Source organism: Peromyscus leucopus, chromosome 3 (genome assembly GCF_004664715.2).
Source record: "Peromyscus leucopus breed LL Stock chromosome 3, UCI_PerLeu_2.1, whole genome shotgun sequence".
Taxonomy (NCBI): Eukaryota; Metazoa; Chordata; class Mammalia; order Rodentia; family Cricetidae; genus Peromyscus; species Peromyscus leucopus.
The window spans coordinates 23,083,691-23,103,590 of record NC_051065.1 but is presented as its reverse complement, the minus strand read 5'-3'; the positions used below and the strand labels follow the sequence as shown (position 1 = coordinate 23,103,590).

The 19,900-nt window shown below is 45.3% G+C and overlaps 1 pseudogene; it reads right to left on the bottom strand.

Annotated features, from left to right (window-relative positions):
* Positions 1–11,549: 11,549 nt before the first annotated feature.
* LOC114693481 overlaps positions 11,550–19,900 on the bottom strand; it is a 77,624-nt pseudogene continuing 69,273 nt past the window's right edge.

Below are 19,900 nucleotides of genomic sequence, written 5' to 3'. Positions count from 1 at the left end.
CCCTCTACCCTGCTTTACCCCAGGCTATCCTGTAGGCTGCCTTGCCTCAGCACAGGCTTGAAATGGGCAACACCTGATCTAAACCTGATCCTTAGTCACCCCTGGGGTGTCTGCTGCAAATTGGGGCTTGTAGCTGGAATTTTCTTTGTGTCCTGCCCAGTCCCACAGCCACTCAGACCCAAATAAACACACAGAGACTTATACTAATTATGAACTGTGTGGCCATGGCCTATGGTTCATGCTTCTTGCTAGCTAGCTCTTATAACTAAACTCAGCCCATTTCTATTAACCTATATGTTGCCACATTTTCCATGGCTTACCGGTCTGCTGGCATCTTGTTCCTTGGTGGCAGGTTGGTGTCTCTCTGCCTCTTGTTTTTCTTCCTGTCTATCTCTCTTGGATTTTTTTGCCTGGCTATATCCTGACTCACCAGAGGCCAGAGCAGCTTCTTTATTAACCAATCATGGCAACACATATTCACAGCATACAGAAAGACATCCCACAGCAGGTGCTGTCTCACACTATACCCCCAAAACAAATGGTTTGTGCTCCCTTATCCAGGGTTTTTGAGCTCTGCATGCCTGCCCCTCCCACTGTAATCAGTGCTCATGGCCCAGGTTCTGTTGGCTGGGGTTGTGATGGCTCCAGGTAACTTTTCACCCAGGGATTAACCCTGAGCCCTGAACCCTGACTGGGCTGCCTGAGTCACTGGCACCCCCCATCTCTCTTCTTCCTCTTGTCTCTTCCCTGCTCTGTTTGTCTGTCTACCTGCCTCTCATGTCTCCACTCTGAGATGGCCTTTCTCTCTTTCACTCTCCCCATTCCCCAATAATCCTCTTGCACTAACTCTGCTGTTCATGGTGTGTTCTCTTAGTGGCATTCCTTGGCAGGGCCCACCGAAAGGGGTACCCACTTTGCTGTTTTTACTCACTAGGCTCTCCTGGCGTTTGGTCTGGCCATGCTGGGATCCTACCCACCTGCTCCACCCACAACAGATCCTATCTGCTGTGGGACGGTCTGTATGTCAAATTGCTCTGATTGGTCAATAAATAAAACACTGGGTTGGCCAGTGGCCAGGCAGGAAGTAGGTGGGACAAGGAGAGAGGAGAATTCTGGGAAGTGGAAGGCTGACGCAGAGAGACACTGCAGCCGCCGCCATGACCAGCAGCATGTGAAGACGCCGGTAAGCCACCAGCCACGTGGCAAGGTATAGATTTATGGAAATGGATTAATTTAAGCTATAAGAACAGTTAGCAAGAAGCCTGCCACGGCCATACAGTTTGTAAGCAATATAAGTCTCTGTGTTTACTTGGTTGGGTCTGAGCGGCTGTGGGACTGGAGGGTGACAAAGATTTGTCCTGACTGTGGGCAAGGCAGGAAAACTCAAGCTACACCTATCTCCCTGATTGTTTCTGACTACTCTTACACCCTACCATGCTGGGATCCTACCCACCTGCTTTACCCACCTTGATCCAGCCTTCCCAATGGGAACCACTGTCTTGACTACCCATTCCATTTCTCAGTCATCACCCGATATTAGAAAGAAAACTAAAAAAGACTGAGGATGGTCCTCCCCCACCCCCCCACCCTACCCCCATGCAGGAATGGGTAAAAATGGCTTTTAAGGTTTTTACCACCATAGAGGAGACAACTGGATCTTCCCAGCAGGCTTGGCTTGCAACAGAAGGCAATGATCCAAGCTTACACCATGACAGCCGCCCTGAGGCCATTGGCACTCCTGCAGAGGAACAAGGGAAGTCCCCAAGGCTCCATCCACTTCAGCCCAGCCAAAGTCAACTCCACCAGGGGCCTGCTACAGATGTGACCAGGAAGGCCACTGATGCCAATGTTGCCCCATCCCTCAGCAGCCAACAAAGCCATGCCCTGTCTGCCGACAGCCTGGCCACTGGAAGACGGAATGCCCCTGTGTGGGCTCCTCCTCTGTGTCATGACACAGGAGGTCCAGTCCCATCAGCACAGGCATCTGAGACTCTGCCAGCCTTCGAGCCCCTTAGCCTGGCAGAGGACTGACGGCACCAGACTCAGAGACTCCCACCACCCTCTCCAAGCCCAGGGTATTGTCCCAGCAGGCAGTCCATCGCCTTCCTGTGGACACAGGGGCTGCCTTTTCTGTCTTGACTGCTCACTTGGTCCCACAGGTCCCTTGCCAACGTCTGTCACAAGGGTGGATGGGACCCCCTCCTTTCCGCCCAAACCCTGCAGCCCTCCTCCCTGACCCTTCCTCTCCTGCCACAGGCTGTGGAGCCTTACACACACCATGGCCTGGTCTCCTAGACAGACCCCAACTCACCCTCTTTTGTGATGGAAGCTCTCTTCCAGACAGATCAGGAACCACCAGGCAGCGTATGCAGTGGTCACCACCACTAAACCCATCTGCCTGTGGGGACCTCGTCACAAAAGACTGAATTAATTGCCCTTGACTAGAGAGCTCTAAATAGCTAGGGGTCAATGGACTAGTATCTACACCAACTCTAAATATGACTTTTAATAGCCCATACTCACCTGTCCTTTGGAAGGAAAGGGCTTCTTCTTTACCCAGGGCACTCCATTGTCAAGGGACCCCTCACAGCCAAGCTCTTGGAGGCCCTCCAGCTCCCTGCAGAGGTAGCCATAATCCACTGCTGAGGACATCAGCCCTCTGAGGACCCAGTGGCCTTAGGCAATGCCAGGGCTGACTCAGTAGCCTGGGGACTGGCCTCCAGCCCCACTGGATCTACAGGACATACTTTATATTTGACACCCTCGTATCAGTCCTGTTATCAACCAAAGGAGAGGGACGAACTCCTGAATAAAGAGGCACACAGACAAAAGGCAGATGGCTTTTCATTCTCCCCCAGGATCAGGCATGCCTCTATCATTTCAAACATCTACCAAACCTTACATCTAGGCCCAAGGCTTTGTTCCAGCTTCTTAGAGCCCCTTTTGATCCCACCCATCTTTTGAGCCGGTATTTTACAGGTACACTCCTCCTGCCTGACATGTGCCAAGGCCAACCCACAGGGGCCTCCAGATGTGCCAGCCCTTGTACCAGCTCTGAGAACAGCAAACAGGGTGATGACTGGCAGGCTGACTTCGTCCACATTTCCACTCATAAAAAGCTGCACTGTCTCCTAACTCTTGTTGATACCTTTATAGGATGGATAAAGGCATTCCCTACCTCCAGGGAAACATCAGCTGTGTGGCTCAGCTATTCCTTGAACATGGTTTTCATGTGCTACAGATCACCCAGACAGACAATGGCCCAGCTTTCACTTCCAGGGCCATTGAGCTTGTGTCTGATGCCCTCAACATCTCCTGGAAACTCCACATCCCCTACTGCCCACAGTCCTTGGGAAAAGTTGAGAGGGCCAATGGACTCATCAAACAAAACAACTTACCAAACTCTCTATTGAACTCAGGTTGTTCTGGCTCTTCCTCTTCCCCATTGCCCTGACCCACCTCTGGGACACCTAACATTCTTCTACGGGCCTAAGACCTTTTGAGCTCCTTTATGGAAAGTCATTCCTCTTCAACCACCACTTCCTGGCCCAGACCTCTCTCCACTGGCTGGGTACCTACCCTACCTCTCCCTCCTACAGTCCTTCTCCATTCATATGCTGACAGTTATCTCCCTGACCCATGGCAACAAACCCAACTGCTCCTGAGCCCATCCGCATCTCCCCAGAGGACAGAGTGCTCCTCAAGCAACTATCTCCCAAGTCTCTAGAGCCCCGATGGACAGGGCCTTACACTGTGATCCTCACCACCACCTTCAGCTGCCAAGCTCCTGGGACATCAGTGCTGGTACCACCTTCTCCAGGCTCAAAGCAGTCACCTACCCACGATGAATGATCTGTCCAGCAACTGGGACCCTCCAGTTTTCCAGGCTGTCCCAATGAGGGGCCATCATCTGCTCTTGTTCATTCACATTTGTCTCCTTTGTCTTCTGGGCTATATTTTCCCCCTCAAAATGTTCAAGTCTTTTAACCCAAAGTCATAGCTTTTGCTATGACACCAAGGTGTAAATCTGTTCCAGCTGTTTTACAGACACCTGCATGTTCCTGGGAAAGAGCGTTGCTACTGTATCAGTGGAATCTGGCCTGGTGGAAACTAATAGCAAGTCATTCCAAAGATTGTCTGAAGACTTTGCCATTACAACCAGGGCACATCTCCATTCCATTCTGTCCAGCAATCTTCACTCTTCCCATGACTAACCCATTCATATGGCTGGTAATAATCTATTTTCTCGTAGCAACTTGTCTTCTCTGCTTCCTCCAGGAATGGATTTGTCAGGTCTCCGGACGGTGGTTAACCAAAATGCTCTTCACTCATACCTCCATTGAGCATGAGCCCACCGACTCCCGACAGCCTCTCCACTCACATTGTCCCATGCCAACAGAAAGTAGCCAGATTTGAAACCATGTACCCAAAAAGATTGGGATGTTTGGTTGGGACTTCTAGCTTGCTCCTGCACAGTTTGAGAAGACCCATCTCTCTCTCTCTCAAGCTGTCCTCTCAACAAAGAAAAGGCATCCAAAAATCCAATTCCTGTGGCAGCTCCTCCCCTGAAGTCTCAGTTTTTGACTATACTTGGGCACAAACTCTGATTGTGGCAGACACGTCATCACCCCTTGCCTATAGGGTGTATAAGCTCCCTGCTTTAGTTCAGGCCTGTGACTTCTCCCACCTCATCTCTGGGGCTGGAGGACCCACCAGGGAGTTTGCTTTGCTCAAACAAACCTGTTCTTTTTACTTTTTCATTTTCGGCTTGATCTGGCTCAGTCTTAATAGTAAGTTTTCTTACTATCATCAGGCTACAGAAAACCCATGGTGGGTGGGGGTATAAATGAGTGCCCAAACAATGAGAGTCCAAAAAGTCAAACAGGAATTGTACCTGGCCTAATTCAGGTTTTGAGTCAAGAAGGAAACATTGTAAAATAATTATCACTTTTTTTTTTTTTAAGAGCCCTGGATCTGAAACCAGAAAACCTGGGTCCAGTCTTCTTTGTGCCATTTTCAGGATGTGGGACCCTGAGTCTTTCAGAGCCTTAGTTCTCATGTTCATTAAATGAGGGTAACGATCTTCTCAGACCTCGAGCACCATGAAGCCACTAGTGTTGTCCTGTTGTGGGAATGAGTGTGTGTGTGTGTGTGTGTGTGTGTGTGTGTGTGTGTGTGTGTGTGTATGTGTGGGTAGTGTGGGGTGTGTGTGAATGTGTGTGTGTGTGTGTGTGAGTGTCTGTGTCTGTGGGGGGTAGTGTGGGGTGTGTGTGTGTGTATGTGTAGGTAGTGTGGGGTGTGTGTGAATGTGTGTGTGTGTGTGTGTGTGAGTGTCTGTGTATGTGGGGGGTAGTGTGGGTGTGTGTGAGTGTGTGTGAGTGTGTGTGAGTGTGTGTGTGTGTATGTGGAGGGGTAGTGTGGGGTGAGTGTGTGAGTGTGTGTATATGTGGGGGTAGTGTGGGGTATGTGTGAATGTGTGTGTGTGTGTGTATGTGTGGGTAGTGTGGGGTTGTGTGTGAATGTGTGTGTGTGTGTGTATGTGGGGGGTAGTGTGGGTGTGTGTGAGTGTGTGTGTGTGTGTGTATGTGGAGGGGTAGTGTGGGGTGAGTGTGTGAGGTGTGTGTGAGTGTGTGTATATGTGGGGGGATAGTGTGGGGTGTGAGTGTGTGTGTGTGTTTTGTATGTGTGTGTGTGTAATGGTTGCAGAAAATGACTGTGAGAAACGAACCACAGAGATGTCAAGAGGCTATCATAGCATCGTATTGGTGATTGTTGGGCTTGGGCTAGAAAAATGCTGATGTCTTTCTCTGAAACTTAAAGTCCTTACCTCAGCCTCACTATAAAACACCATATACTGCTGTTTCTCTTTTACTGTGTCACTTTTGGAAAAGAACAGTTTTTGGTTTTGTTTTTTTGTTTGGTTTTGTTTCCCCCTTTTTTGGTTTTTCCAGACAGGGTTTTCTCGACTATCCTGGGACTCCTTTTGTAGATTATGCTGGCCTTGAACTCACAGAGATCCACTTACCTCAGCCTTCCCAGGGCTGGGAGTAAAGGCGTGTACCACCATGCTCAGCTAAAAGAACAGTTCTTGTTCTTACACAACCCAAGGAAATGCCCTTGGAGGCAGCAGTTCTCCACCTGTGGGTCATGACCCCCTTGAGGGTTGACCGGCCTAACACAGGGGTCGCCTAGGACCACCAGAAAACACAGCTATTTGCATTGTGATTCGTAACAGGACATGAGGAACTGTATTGAAGGGTCGTGGTCTTCGGAAGGCTGAGAGCCTCTGCTCCCAGAAGCCTGTGCTGTCTTATGTCCGCTCCCCTGATGTGCCCTTCTCTTGACAGCATTTCAGAGTGGTGTGACTCTTGTTTTCTGTAGGGCCTCTGTTGGCTCCAATGTCAAAAGAATTCTCGAGAGTCTTAGGACAACAGAGTGATGGTAATGCTTGAGAGTTTTGTTTATTTGTTTTCTACATTTAGTATGAGGTTGGCTGTAAGTTTTAGCTAAAGCAACTACAGAAGAACAAAAGGTATGTAAATCAGAAAAGAAGAAACAAACATTTTGTTTCCAGGGGCTGGAGAGATGGCTCAGTGGTTAAGAGTGCATACATACTTCTCTTCCAGAGGACTCGGATTTGATTTGGTTCAGTATCCACATCAGGAAGGTCACAAATGTCTCTAACTCCAGCTCCAAACTTTTTGTCCACCCCAGTGATATGCACTCACACAGACACATAATTAAATAGATTTTAAACAAATATTTTGCTTTCAGATGTAAATATTCTCATGGTTTTGATCTGGAATGTCTCTAAGGACTCCTGTATTGAAGGTTTGATTCCTCCATGCAGCAGTGTTCAGATGTGGGACTTTGGGGAAATGATTGTATATTAAAGACTCTGACCTTATCACTGGAAACTTGGTGGACTATTGGGAGGCTGTAAGAACTTCTGAGGCGAGCCCCAGCCACAGGGAGGGAGTACTCAGGGATGTGTCCTTGGGTGCTGTGTGTCTTGCTCAGGCCACGCCGCCACCCTCTTACTTTCTGCCTTCTGAATACCATGAGCAGAGCAGCTTTCCCTGTCATCCTGTCCTGGCTGTGATGTCCTCACCACAGGCCACTGACTCCAGATTGAATGCCCCAAAGGGGGAGCCCAAGTAGAGCTTTATCCCTTTCAGCTGGCTTGTTTTCAAAACATTATTTTGTCACAATAATGGAAAGCTAACACAGATAAACACACACACACACCCCTTAAAGACTTCACTAGTACATGTTAGAACTGAAAAACACTTTCAACAAATTTAAAGAACAGCAAAATCCACAAACAAAAGCTGAGCATCCTGTGTACTTGAAGTACATGTGGTTCCTAGGGGACTTTTGGTCAGCCAGCTCCGTCTACTTGGTGAGCTCTAGCTAATGAAAGACTCTTATCTCTGAAGACAATGTGAATGGCTCCTGAGAAGTACACCCGAGGTTGGCCTGTGATACACACACACACACACACACACACACACACACACACACACACATTTATACATTTATACACACATATATACACACACACACATGCACTAACATGCACATTCACATGAATCCATACCTCCTCCCACACAGAAAAATCAGCGTACAAAAAGCAATCTTAGACACTATTCAAAAAAGAAATTTAAAAGGTCCCTGTTGGGGGCAGTGAGGTGGCTCAGTGTATAAAAGCACTTGCTGCAACAATCTGACTTCAGTCCCTGAAACTCCTGTAAAAATAGAACTGCCTGGAAGCCACAGGCCAGCTGTCCTCAGTGACACAGAGCCACAGAAACAACAGCAGAGACCCTGACTCAACAGGGTGGAGAGAGACAACTGATTTCAGAAAGTTCTCTCTCAGCTCCACACTCGAGTCTTGGCTTTTATGCATGCCCCTTCCCCCACATACACAATAAAATAGCTCAGTTTATAATAAAATCAAAAAGAAGAAAATGCTTCAAAATAAGTTTAACTAAGCATGTTAAAGATTGTTCAATTGGAAAAGATTGTGTAGTGATGAAAAGACCGAAAAAACTAACAAACACTAATGGATGAATAGGCTGTGTTCAAAGATTCAAGTAGGTGTCATTGTTAAACTGTGATCCATAGATTTGATGCAATGCACTTTTTTAAAAAGCAGAAATAGAAAAAATAGGAAAAAGTTGTGCAGAATTTCAAGAGACCCTGAATAATTAAAACAATCCTGAGCAAAAGATAAAAGTTGGTGGTGTCATACTTTCTGATTTCAAACTCCATTCCAAAACCATAGCAATTAAAATCATACTGAATGGGTGTAAAAACAGGTATTTAGACCTGCAGAATACAGTAGCAAGCCCAGAGACAAACTTACATGTATACTCAACAAATCTTTGACACCGGCACAAAGAAAGAACACAATACTGAGCCATGGGAAAAGGACACCTTCAATTCAGTGTAGAGAAAATGAGAAGGAGGAGGAAGGCAATGCAACTGAATCCCTCTTATATCTACACAATAACCCCAAAGAGGTAAAGGACTTTAATAGATTTTAAACCATAAAATTCTAAGAAGAAAACATGAGAGAAACTCCATGACATGGATCTTGGCGATAAGTCTTTGGATACAATACCAAAACCCTGACAGCAGAAGACAAAGGAGCTGTGAGGAGTGCAAAGTCAAACAGCTTCTGCACAGCGCTGAGAGCATCTTCAAGACGAGGAGACAATCTCTAGGGCAGGAGGCTATATTTATAGAGCATTCCTCCAGGGGGGTTTGCATCCAAAACACATGACGAGCTCATGCAACCCAGGCACAGAGAATCAATTCAAAACTGACAACAGAAAAAATTCCACAAAGAAGACATCCAATGTTCAACGGGTGTTTGAAAAGAGTCTCAACGTTACTAATATTCATAGAAATGTAAATTAAAACCATGACAAGATATTAATTATCTCACATCTCTTAGGATGGTTAGTATCAAGTCAAAAGAAAGTAAGTGTTGGCAAGGATGTGAACTAAGGGAGTCATTATTCTCTGTGGATGGGAATGGAAATTTCCCTTCATAATGGAAAGCATTATGGAAAGTCCTACAGAAATAAAAAAAAAATGGAGCTATCATATAATCCAGAATTACTATGTTTATGGATATAGTACTTACTTTCAAAAGAAATGAAGCCATCCATATACACAAAAGAAATTAAATCCATGTATTGAGTAGGCAGCTACATTGCGTTCACTGCAACAGTATTCACAATAGCCAAGAAGGATGCTGTGGCAGTTTCAAAGAGATGTTCTTCGTATGTCTTGGGCGTTTTAATACTTGATTCCTAGTTGGTAGCTGTTTAGGGAGGGTTAGGAGGTGTGGCCTTCTGGAGGAAACACATCACCAGGGGCAGGCTTTGAGGTTTCAAAAGACTTGCTCCATTTCAAGTTAGCACCTGTGTTTTCCGTTTGTAGGTTAAGATGTGAGCTCTCAGTGGTCGCTCCAGTTCTGAGCCTGCCTGCCTGCCTGCCATGTTCACTGCCTCGGTGGTGATGAACTCTTATTCTTCTGGCAACGAAAGTCCCAAATACACCCTATAAGTTGCCTTGGTCATGGTGTACGGCAATAGAAAAGTAACTAATACAGAAAACCAATTGTTTGTTAGACTAACAGTGGACAGAGAAAAATGTGACGTTGACAGATGTGCATAGTTGAATACTAGTCAGCCTTTAGAAAGGAGGGAATCTGGGGTTAGGGAGTGGCTCAGGCAGTAAAATGCATGTTGGACAAGCATGAAGGCCTGAGTTCCCTGGTACCTATTTAAAAAGCCAAATACAACTGTGTAGGCCAGTGATCCCAGCACTGGGGAGGTGAGACAGGAGGATCCTGGGGCCTTGCTAGCCAGCCAGCATAGCTGAATTGGTGAGCTTCAGGCTCAGCAAGAGACTCAAAAACAAGTTGGAAAATCAGTAAGACGCCTTACGTTGAATGTGGCTTCTACATGTACACAAATAAACAAATACTCATGCACACTACTGACACACACACAAAGAAAGGGAAAAAAGAGAGAAAGAAACAGGAAGGAAGTGTAAGGAAGGAAGGAAGTGTAAGGGAGGAAGGGGGAAATCACACTTGCAACAGCATGAATGGACCTTGCAGGTCCTATGCTCCACGAGATGTAACAGGTACAGAAAATCAAGCGCCATGTGATCTGAAAAAGAGTCTAACAAAGTTAAACCTGCAAGGCAGGGTGTAGAACAGTTCTCAAGGTGCAGGAGGACAAAATAGAGGGATGTTATAAAGTTTAAGATGATTAACTTCTGGGCTAGGTCAGTAGTGTTAAAAATGCACTTAAGGGCCGTGAGATAGCACAGAGGTTAAGATCACTGACTGCTCTTGCAGAGGATGGGGTTCAATTCCCAGCAACCATATGGAAGCTCACAACTGTCTGTAACTACAGTTCCGGGGGACCTGACACCCTCTTTTGGCCTCTGAGAGCACTGCATGCATGTTGCACAAAAATGCATTGCGGCAAACACCCATACACATAAAAATAAATATTAAAAAATACATTGAGCACTTGAAATTTCCTAAGCCAGATGATTTTAAGTGTTCTTAGAAATCACCCCCCACACAAAAATGGTAGTACCAAGGCAGCAAGTTGTCAGTCATTGGCTGTGGCAGTCATTACACAATGCACATGTATATAAACATTACATTGCATATTCTAATGTGTAGGACATGTCAGTTGTAGATCATGTCTCAGAAAAGCTAGGAAAAGAAAAACATTCCATTTCTTCTACATTTCCAAGTCTCTCGCTAATTCTTTCATTTTTGTTGGTCACTGGATCCAACAAGATCCTTCCTCTTCCTTCTCCTGCTCTTGTTCTTCCAGGCACTTTACAGGAGCCTAGAGTTTAGTGAAGTATGCACAGCCAGACACCCACATGGCACAGATAAGGGACTGTGACAGTCAATCTCCATACTCGGGAGGAATTTCCCCTGAGAGGTTTCAGCAGGTTGGCTGTGGTTGATGTTGCTAGGCAAAGACAAAGTGGCATTAGTGTTTAAGCACAGAGCTGGCCCTTCAGGTTTGATCATGGCATGAGCTGGGACTCAGCTGTCAAGACGCTGAAGACGGGAAACATCTCTGCTCTCCATCCACCTTGACAGCCTGTTTCTGAAATAGAGAAGCCAAAAATGTCCCGAAGACAGTCATATGTTTATGTTTCTCCTGTCTGTAGATCTGGAATAATTAGAGCCCAGAGATAATATCTGAGGTATTTTATGGGACAGGCTCATTCCGACTGTGGAGTGTTTGCTTTTTATTTAGCTCCCTAAATGCACCCGGCACCCGACAAATATGTAGAAGGACAAGTTTCCCGCCCTGGGGAGCTTAGGTTCTGATGCAGACATACACAGAGAGTGGGAAGGATCCTGGGGAAGAGTTGGTCGGGAAGGAGGGGCTGAGGGGAGGAAAGCTGCCAACCAGGGAAAATAAGGTGTGGAGGGGACAGAGAGGGAATGAAAGATTCTTAAGGAAACCCTCTAAAGCAAACGGGTTGTCTCCTTAGTTCAACACCTTCGAAAGGAAGACGGGGTTGGGGAAAACAGTAAAGGCAGATGCGTTAGTCCTGCAGGCGCAACTGAAGCGTTGAAGGCACCACACGTCAGGCAATGGTGCCACGGGGGAAACTGTGCTACTCTCCTTGTGGTTCCCAAAGTCAGATTCCTGCATCATCTCTTCACCTGCATGGAAACAGGTTCAGATAAGTTAGCCGCTGTGTCTAAGGTGGCAGAGCCACTAAGTGGATAGACATGAATTCAAAGGCAGATTTGACTCCACAGTTACTCGTTTTACTATTTTCCTTCAAGGTAAACCTAATGCTAAAAAATGAGGAACCAATGGGAGGGTTAGAAACGATCTGGTCTATAATCAGCTTTTCCTGGTATCCTTGACAAAATATCCATGTACTTGTCTTTGCTTTGTTGGTGGTACATTAGCCCTCCGCCAAAGGAAATGTCACTCTAATAATCTATCCATGTAATTCTCAATTGTATTTTAAAAGTGACACTCCAAGTAACCTCTCAGTATATTGATATTTTAATTAAAATTTTCAGTTTTAGATTTTACATTTTGGTGTTTGTTGAGGCAGGCTGGCTTCAAAGTGCTGCACAGCTGAGGATGACCTTGAACTCCTGAAGCTGTGCTCTGGCTTCTGCCTCCTGAGTGTGGGGATTACAGGACTGTGCTTTGTGCTCAGCCACTTTTGTGTTTTTAATTAACAAATAATTCTGTATATTTATAGTCAACAATATGGTGTTTTGACGTATGTATATACCATGGAATGATTATTTCAAGCTAGTTGGCATACCCAGCAACTCATATATACTCATTGTTTTTTATGGTGAGAATACTTATAACCTTAATAGTTATGAAATATACAGCAGTGTTGCACTATAACTCACTTGGGTCATCTCATGGAATAGAAAGTCTTGAAAGAATGTCCTTCCTGACTGGAATATCATGCACTTCTCCTTGTATCCACGCTTCTCTCTCTAGCCTCTCATAACCAGCATTCAATCCTCTACCCCCGTGCATTGTCCTTTTAAGATTTCATAGATAAGTAAAAAATGATGAAATTTGTATTTCTGTGTCTGGTGTATTTTAATCAATATGTTGTCCTTTAGTTTCATCCATGTTGGTGCATGAATTTCCTCCTTTTAAAAGTCTGAAAGTATTCCACTGTCTGTACATAGCATGTCTTCATTTCAAGATCTGTTCTTCCGTTGGTGGAAACTAGGCTGATTTTGAATCTTGGTTGTGTGAATGACAGCATATTTATTTGCAGAAACTGTCCTCCAGTAAGCAGAGGATGCATCTTGAAATCAGGCATCCTTAGTTTGTTTCTAGATCTACTATTTATTTGCTGTACAATCCTGGAAAATCTATAGAGCCTCCCCGAGCTTCAGTGTCTCAGCTGTAAAAATTCTATAAACAGTGTATGAGACAGTATAAGTCAAACACCTAGTGGCTGATGTAGGGAACCTACAGTGATGCTTTTCAAAGGCAAAAGAAAAAAAAAAAGCCAGTCCTCCCTGGGTGCCTTAATTAGACACTTAAAACCATTCCAGTTTTAAGTGTTGAGTGTGAATGCCTTTCTTCTCATTCCTAGGGGCATGCTACTCTTGTCTGTTGCTCTGCTGATTATGGCCAAAGCAATCATTGCCATTAGCACTCACCTGAGGGTGACACCCATGTTACAATAGGGGAGCTGGAATTTCTGCCTACCTGAAGCCATCTCCTGGCATCTATTATCCTGTGGAAGCAGATACAAGACATTTCTCAAGATTTCTGTTTTTTCCTTTGTGCTCTCTACAGCCTGTGTGTGGGTTTTTATCAGTCACCTTGTCTCAGCTCCTTCTAAATGGCCACAACAATCTTCCTCAAATTCTGAGTTTCCAATTTTAAGACTGTAATCAGAGTGTGGGTCCATCCATACGAATATTTTGTTTCTGCACCAAAGGGTATTTGAACAAGAAGCTACCACTTACCTCCAGCAACTACCTGACGACCTGTAACTTCCGTACCTAGAAGGTCTTCCTTTGTTTCTTGAGACAGATCAGGATACACTGTAAGGGAAAGAGAGCCCCTAAAAGATGAAATGAAAGTTTTTTTCCAGTTTAATCTCAAGCTCTTTGCAGAGATAAAAATCAGTTACCCAGAGCATGCAGGCTGGAGGGGTTTGAGGAAGAGTGATAACCGAATCATGTGTTTGTTTCAACACGCAAGTGGGAAGGAATGGCTCTATCCTCCCGGAAAAGGAGCATCAGATGGAAGAAAAGCAGTCTCAGCATAGGAAACCTATTGGAAGCGGATGCCAAGATCCACGGCCGAGCCCAGGTGGAGCTCCGAGAATCCAATCGGTGAGAGAAAGGAGGGATTGTATGAGCAAGAGATATTGAGACCATGATTGGAAAAAGCACATGGACAAATAGACAAACTGGTGGAAACACATGAGCTGTGAACCAATGGCTGAGGAGCCCCCATGGAACTGGACCAGGCCCGCTGGATAAGTGAGACAGCTGTTTAGCTTGAACTTTTTGGGAGGCCCCTAGGCAGTGAGACCAGGACCTGATCTTAAGGCATGAGTTGGCTTTTTGGAGCCTGGGGCCTATGCTGGAACACTTTGCTTAGCCTTGGTGTAGGGAGGAGGGGACTGGACCTGCCTCTGCTGAGTCTACCAGGCTGGACTGACTTCCCAGGGGAGACCTTGCCTTGGAGGAGGTGGGAATGGAGGGTGGACTGGGGGGAGGGCTGGGGGATGGGAGGAGGGAGGACCTCGGAATCCTTGGCTGATATGTGAAATTGAGTTAATTATAAAATAAAAATATTAAAAAAAAGAATGGCTGGCAACATCCATACACAGCTGTCTGCTTCTAATTTCCAGCCCTTTTATCTATCCTGATTTATGTTTGGTAGGAAAAACCTGTCAAAACTTCTGTAATTCTCCTGTAGGCCCTGCAAAATGAAGTGCAAACTACCCAGTTCTTCACGGATCACAAATATTTATTCTCTGACTACTACAGGAACGAGCAAGGCTAACTGGCAGCATAAAACTGGCGTAGGACCACAGGGATACTTGGATTTACTTCCTGTGCAGCATTCCAGGTCCATCCTATTTGAGGAAAGGTCCTAGTGTATGGGTCTGATAAGATAAAAGTAGAACGGACAGACACCATTTTTCTTACCTTTCTTGTAAGTACAGAATGTGTGTATGAGGTGGATAGAGGTCAAGGTTACCATCAGAGAGAGAAATGATATCCCGCCAACAGTAGCCCACAGCCACCCTGAAGTATCCTTTCTCGCAATAGGGAAGTCTAGAGGCAGTGATGTACAGGACGGGGCAGAATAGCCATCAGAACACAGCTCCTAGGACTTACTCTGGACTCCTGTGTCTTATTGTTGAGTCCCTTGCTTCTCCCCTCCCTGTCCCTCAGGGGGTTCCCCAGCCTCTCCTTGATGCCTTGCTTCTTCTGTGCTGTTTGTCAGCTGGGAAGACAGTCTGAGGAACTGTAAACACTGTTTCCCTTTCCTCCTGCCTCAGGAACTTACCCACCTTCATCTTGGGCCTCTGCTGTTACAGCCTGGCTTCTAGAGTTTGCTGCAAGGGACGGATGTGGCAGCTTGCTCCCTCTCCTAAATGCTTATACAGAGCACATACAGAACTTCGTCTCTGACTGTTGGTTGAGCCAGTCACACAGACCCACTTGATTGCAAGGAGGCAGAGCTTATATTCCTGTGGGTCTAGGAGACAGAGCACACTCACATGCAGGTGGACACCAGACTTCTGTGCCATGAACAGCATAGCGAGAGGACTAAAGGTTCCCCAAAGGGAAAAAGATATAAAGATGGCTGTCAGAGCAGCCAGCATGATGGAGCTTGTGTGGTGCCAGCAACTCTGGGGGCTGAGATGGGAAGGCGAGTTGAGGCTAGAAGTTCAAAATCAGCCCAAGTACATAATGAGATCCCGTATTAACCAGAACAAGAGGGAGAGAAAAAAGAGGAGGAAGAGTGGAGAGAGAAGCAGATGCGTCAGAAGCAGCTTCGATGTGGTGTACCAAGTTTTCCTGAACCATGTCTCAGCTACAGAGCCAGAGCTTTCCAGTACTTGGTGCTGCCTTACAGACCAGGAAGGTGTGGGCGTGCGGCTTCTTCTACCTCTATTGGGATTGAATAAACACTGCGTGGTGTTGTGTGGAATTCAGCTTTCCAAGTGGGTGCCGAAGAGACTGATGCAGCTACTTAGAAGGGTGGGGTAACAAACTGCAGTCAACCCTTGACTAATGGAAAGGTAGAATCAGGATCCAACTACGCAGATAGGTTCCCTCTCCTGCTTCCCCTTGGGGTACTTTCTCCATGATGTTCATGATGTCTGCTGTATCTCTACAGGGCTTCCTCATCCATGGCCTGTGTGTCTTTCATCTTAGGAAGCATCCTTTGTTTGTTTGTTTGTTTCCGAGACAGGGTCTCTCTGTGTAGCCCTGGCTGTCATGGATCTCACTCTGTAGACCAGGCTGGTGAAAATCACAGAGATCCCCCTGCCCCTGCCTCCCTAATGCTGGGATTAAAGGTATGCACCACCACCTGGCTGGAAACATCTCATTTTTACTATTTCATTGTCTTTGTCCTTCCTTCTTGCTATCTTAGGATTGTGTTTCCAAATAAAGCACCCACACTTAATCCATGTCCTAGGGACTGCTTTTCAGGGAAGCCAGACGAAAAAGAAAGCTGTGTGCCAAATAATATTACATATGTTTACTTGAGGTCTAAAAACACCAGTTGCCTTCCAGATTTACATTAAGGAAACAGAAGAATGGAAGTTAAAATGCTTAGAACTAGGAAATAATCATGTATTGTCAGAAAGGATGCTTTGCCAGCCCGCCTTGCCCTGTCAAGCCAGAGGAGGACAGAGAATTTTAAGAGTTTTGAGATCGAAGTAAAATGGCATGAGCTGGAGCCTGGGAGGGCTCAGCAGAAAAAGACACTTGCTGTCTAAGCATGAAGACTAGTCCTGAGCACCAGGTAAAGAAGCTGGCCATAGCCACTAACCCAAGTGCTGTGGGGCACGGGGTCACTTTCAGGAGGGTCCCTGGGACTTGGTTCAGTGAGACAGCCTGTCTGGATCGCATGAGGTGGAGAACGATAAACAAGATATCTAATATCCTCCCCAGCTCCCGTGCATGCACATGGGGGCATGCATCTGCACACACATGCATGTATATTAGAGACACATACCACAAATTCCCTCTCTCTCCTCCCACCCGCCCCACATGTTTGTAACTATGAAACTAGAAGTATGTTGGAAAGGTACACACAGTCGTGACACAAAATTGGAGGTTGGCACAGACCAGTATAGCTATTGAAACAACATAGAATTTATACTGTTGAAAATTTAATATGTATATACAAGAAAATAATGTAAGATTCAAATAGGTACAAATAGGCAGTTGACACAGAGTTAAGTCAATGTGTCAAGTCTAAAGCAATTGAATTGTTTGAGAACAAGCTTCAAGTTCACAAATCTTGCTGTTCTATGGAATCTAGAAAAAAGATTCAACTGGAAACATCAAGCTGACTCAGAATCTGGAAGCTATCAAGAGAATATCATAATGTAGACCTTTACTATCTGAAAGCTGTAATGAAGGTGTTCTCTCATTATCTAATCTCTGCTACGATGTTCTTAGAAGTGGCCTCTCGGCTTCTTCCTGAATAATTTCAGTCAAGGAATATTTGCTCTCTCAACTGAAAATTGAGTGTGACTGTGACTGTGACTCTCTCTCCCTCCTTCCCTCCCTCCCTCCCTCCCTCCCTCCCTCCCTCCCTCCCTCCCTCCCTCCCTCCCTCCCTCCCTCTCTCTCTCTCTCTCTCTCTCTCTCTCTCTCTCTCTCTCTCTCTCTCTCTCTGTGAAAAGCAATCTGTGAGGTTAGGAATATAGCTCAGTTGGTAGAGTACTTGCCCTGCATGCCTAACACCCTGGATTCCATCCCCAGTACCACATACACTGGGTTAGATGTTGTATACCTGTAACCCAAGAACTTGGGAGGTAGGAGCAGGAGGACCCTAAATGTAAGGTTGTCCATTGCTACATAACAAGTGAGAGACCTGCCTGGAATACACGAATCTCTGCCCGTAATAAGGGAGTAAATGAAAGCAATATGTGCCATCTTTGCCATTGGCTCTTTAATCACACAAAAAATGGGTTAAAATTGTTCTTCCATATACCTATGCTAAAATACTTGAAGGTAGATTTTACATTTTCCCAGCATGGCCTTTGCCTGAGTAGATGTCCACCTCTTCATTAGTTGCCTTCTCCATGATTTTGTTTGTGTTTTGGCACAAGCCACTTGGGGTTTATAAAGTGAGGAAGGAGAATCTCGGTCACTTTCTTTGGTCAAGGTATTTAATTCCTTCCATGTTGTAATTCCACGTCAGGTTAATAAACCATGCAAAATAAGCCAGACACAAGAGGACAAGCACCACATTCTCACAAAAACCTTACCTTCGTAGATGTAGAGTAAAACTGGGGGACAGAAGGGGCAGATCAGTTGCTGGTTTCGTTACAGTTAGTAGTAGCCATTGAAAAGGTAATATAATTGTGGAGTATAATAATGGAAATACAGAATTTTTAATAAGGAAATGAGCAATACTAATTTTTTGCAATAGTCTAACATTACATAAAACAGTGTATTCAGATCTAGATAACCAACATGAACTTTTTTTTTTTTCTGTTTTTTTGACACAGGGTTTCTCTGTGTAGCTTTGGAGCTGTCCTGGGACTCACTTTGTAGATGAGGCTGGCCTCAAACTCACAGAGATCTGCCTGCCTCTGCCTCCTGAGTGCTGGGATTAAAGGTGTGGGCCATCACTGCCCCATTGTTGAATACCTTTTTTTCTTTTCTTTTCTTTTTTATTTTTTTTCAGAGCTGAGGACCGAACCCAGGGCCTTGTGCTAGGCAATCTGCTCTACCACTGAGCTAAAATCCCAACCCCATCTAACATGCACATTTTTAAACCAATGTTTATTGACATAGAAATGTACATATTTCAGGGGCACAGAATGACCGTTCAATACAAGTATGTAAAGTGTAAAGATCAAAGCAAGGTATTGGTTCTGTGTCCTCAAACATGTAAAGTTTCTTTGTGCTGGGAAACTTAGAACTCCTCTCTTCGGGACCTCGATGAACTAGACGATGAAGCATTGTGAGCCTCCATCACTACTGACCTGTAGGACATCACAACTTGTTTCCCTGTAAACTGTCCTTCAGGATCTCAGCCTCTCTCTACCTGTCTGCTTGTTCATTCCAACTTCTCAAACAGGTTTTTCCATCCTTTTCTTGTATGGCCATGTCTTTGAAATCCAGATTGAGGCCCTCTATTAACTATTACCAGAAGTCTTCCCATCTGAATCAGGCCACCATTAATGCCTGAGGTTTTACATTTCTGAATTCGCCACCTAATGTTTTATGATCTGTTAAGAATTTGTAATTCTTTGGCAATTTCATACTTGTATATATTGAGTTTTGTTCATCTCATTCTCCGTTATCCTCTGTGAGCCCTCGATTCTCTGTTTCTCTTCCTTCTCTCCTCCCTTCTCTCCATGTCCCATCGAGTTTAATTAGGGTTGCTTGCATGAGCATGGGGTGGGAGTTACTGTGGGTGTACGACTTGTGCAGCGTCTATGCTATTGATGGAAATGACATCCCTTGCCAAGATCTGCTTAGATTTTGGCCCCATGCTTTCAATAGTAAGCAAACTGACAAGACAGGACCAAAGTTGGTACCTCGTGCATTATCATCAGTTAATGTGGATTGACTTCAACTAGATAGTCAACCATGGGGCACTGTCATGAGTTTGTTAAAATTTCCTGTGGTTGTACTAAGCCAGTGGTTCCCACCCTTCCTAATGCTGTGACTCTTTAATACAGTTCTTCATGTTGTAGGGGCTCCAACCATACAATTATTTCATTGCTACCTCATAACTGTCATTTTGCTACTGTTATGAATTGTAATGTAAATATCTGATTTATAGGATATCTGATATGTGACTCCTGTGGGGGTCGGGACCCAAAGGTTGAGGACTCCTGCCCTGGAGTGATTTTGTTTGTTTGTTTGTTTGGTTGTTTGGTTGGTTTGGTTTTGTTTTTATCACAAGCATTACTGAATTGATTCCATTTGGCTCATCATTTCTCCATCACTTTAGGGACACTTGGGAAGAAAAGCAGAGCCTAGCACCTCCTTCACGTCACACATAATCAGCACAGCGTCCTTGCTGCCAGCTGTCCTGGTACTCACAGCTGGGTGTTGGTTTTCTACTGTTGGATATAAACTATCTCACAGAACATCCCTCTTTGACAAGCC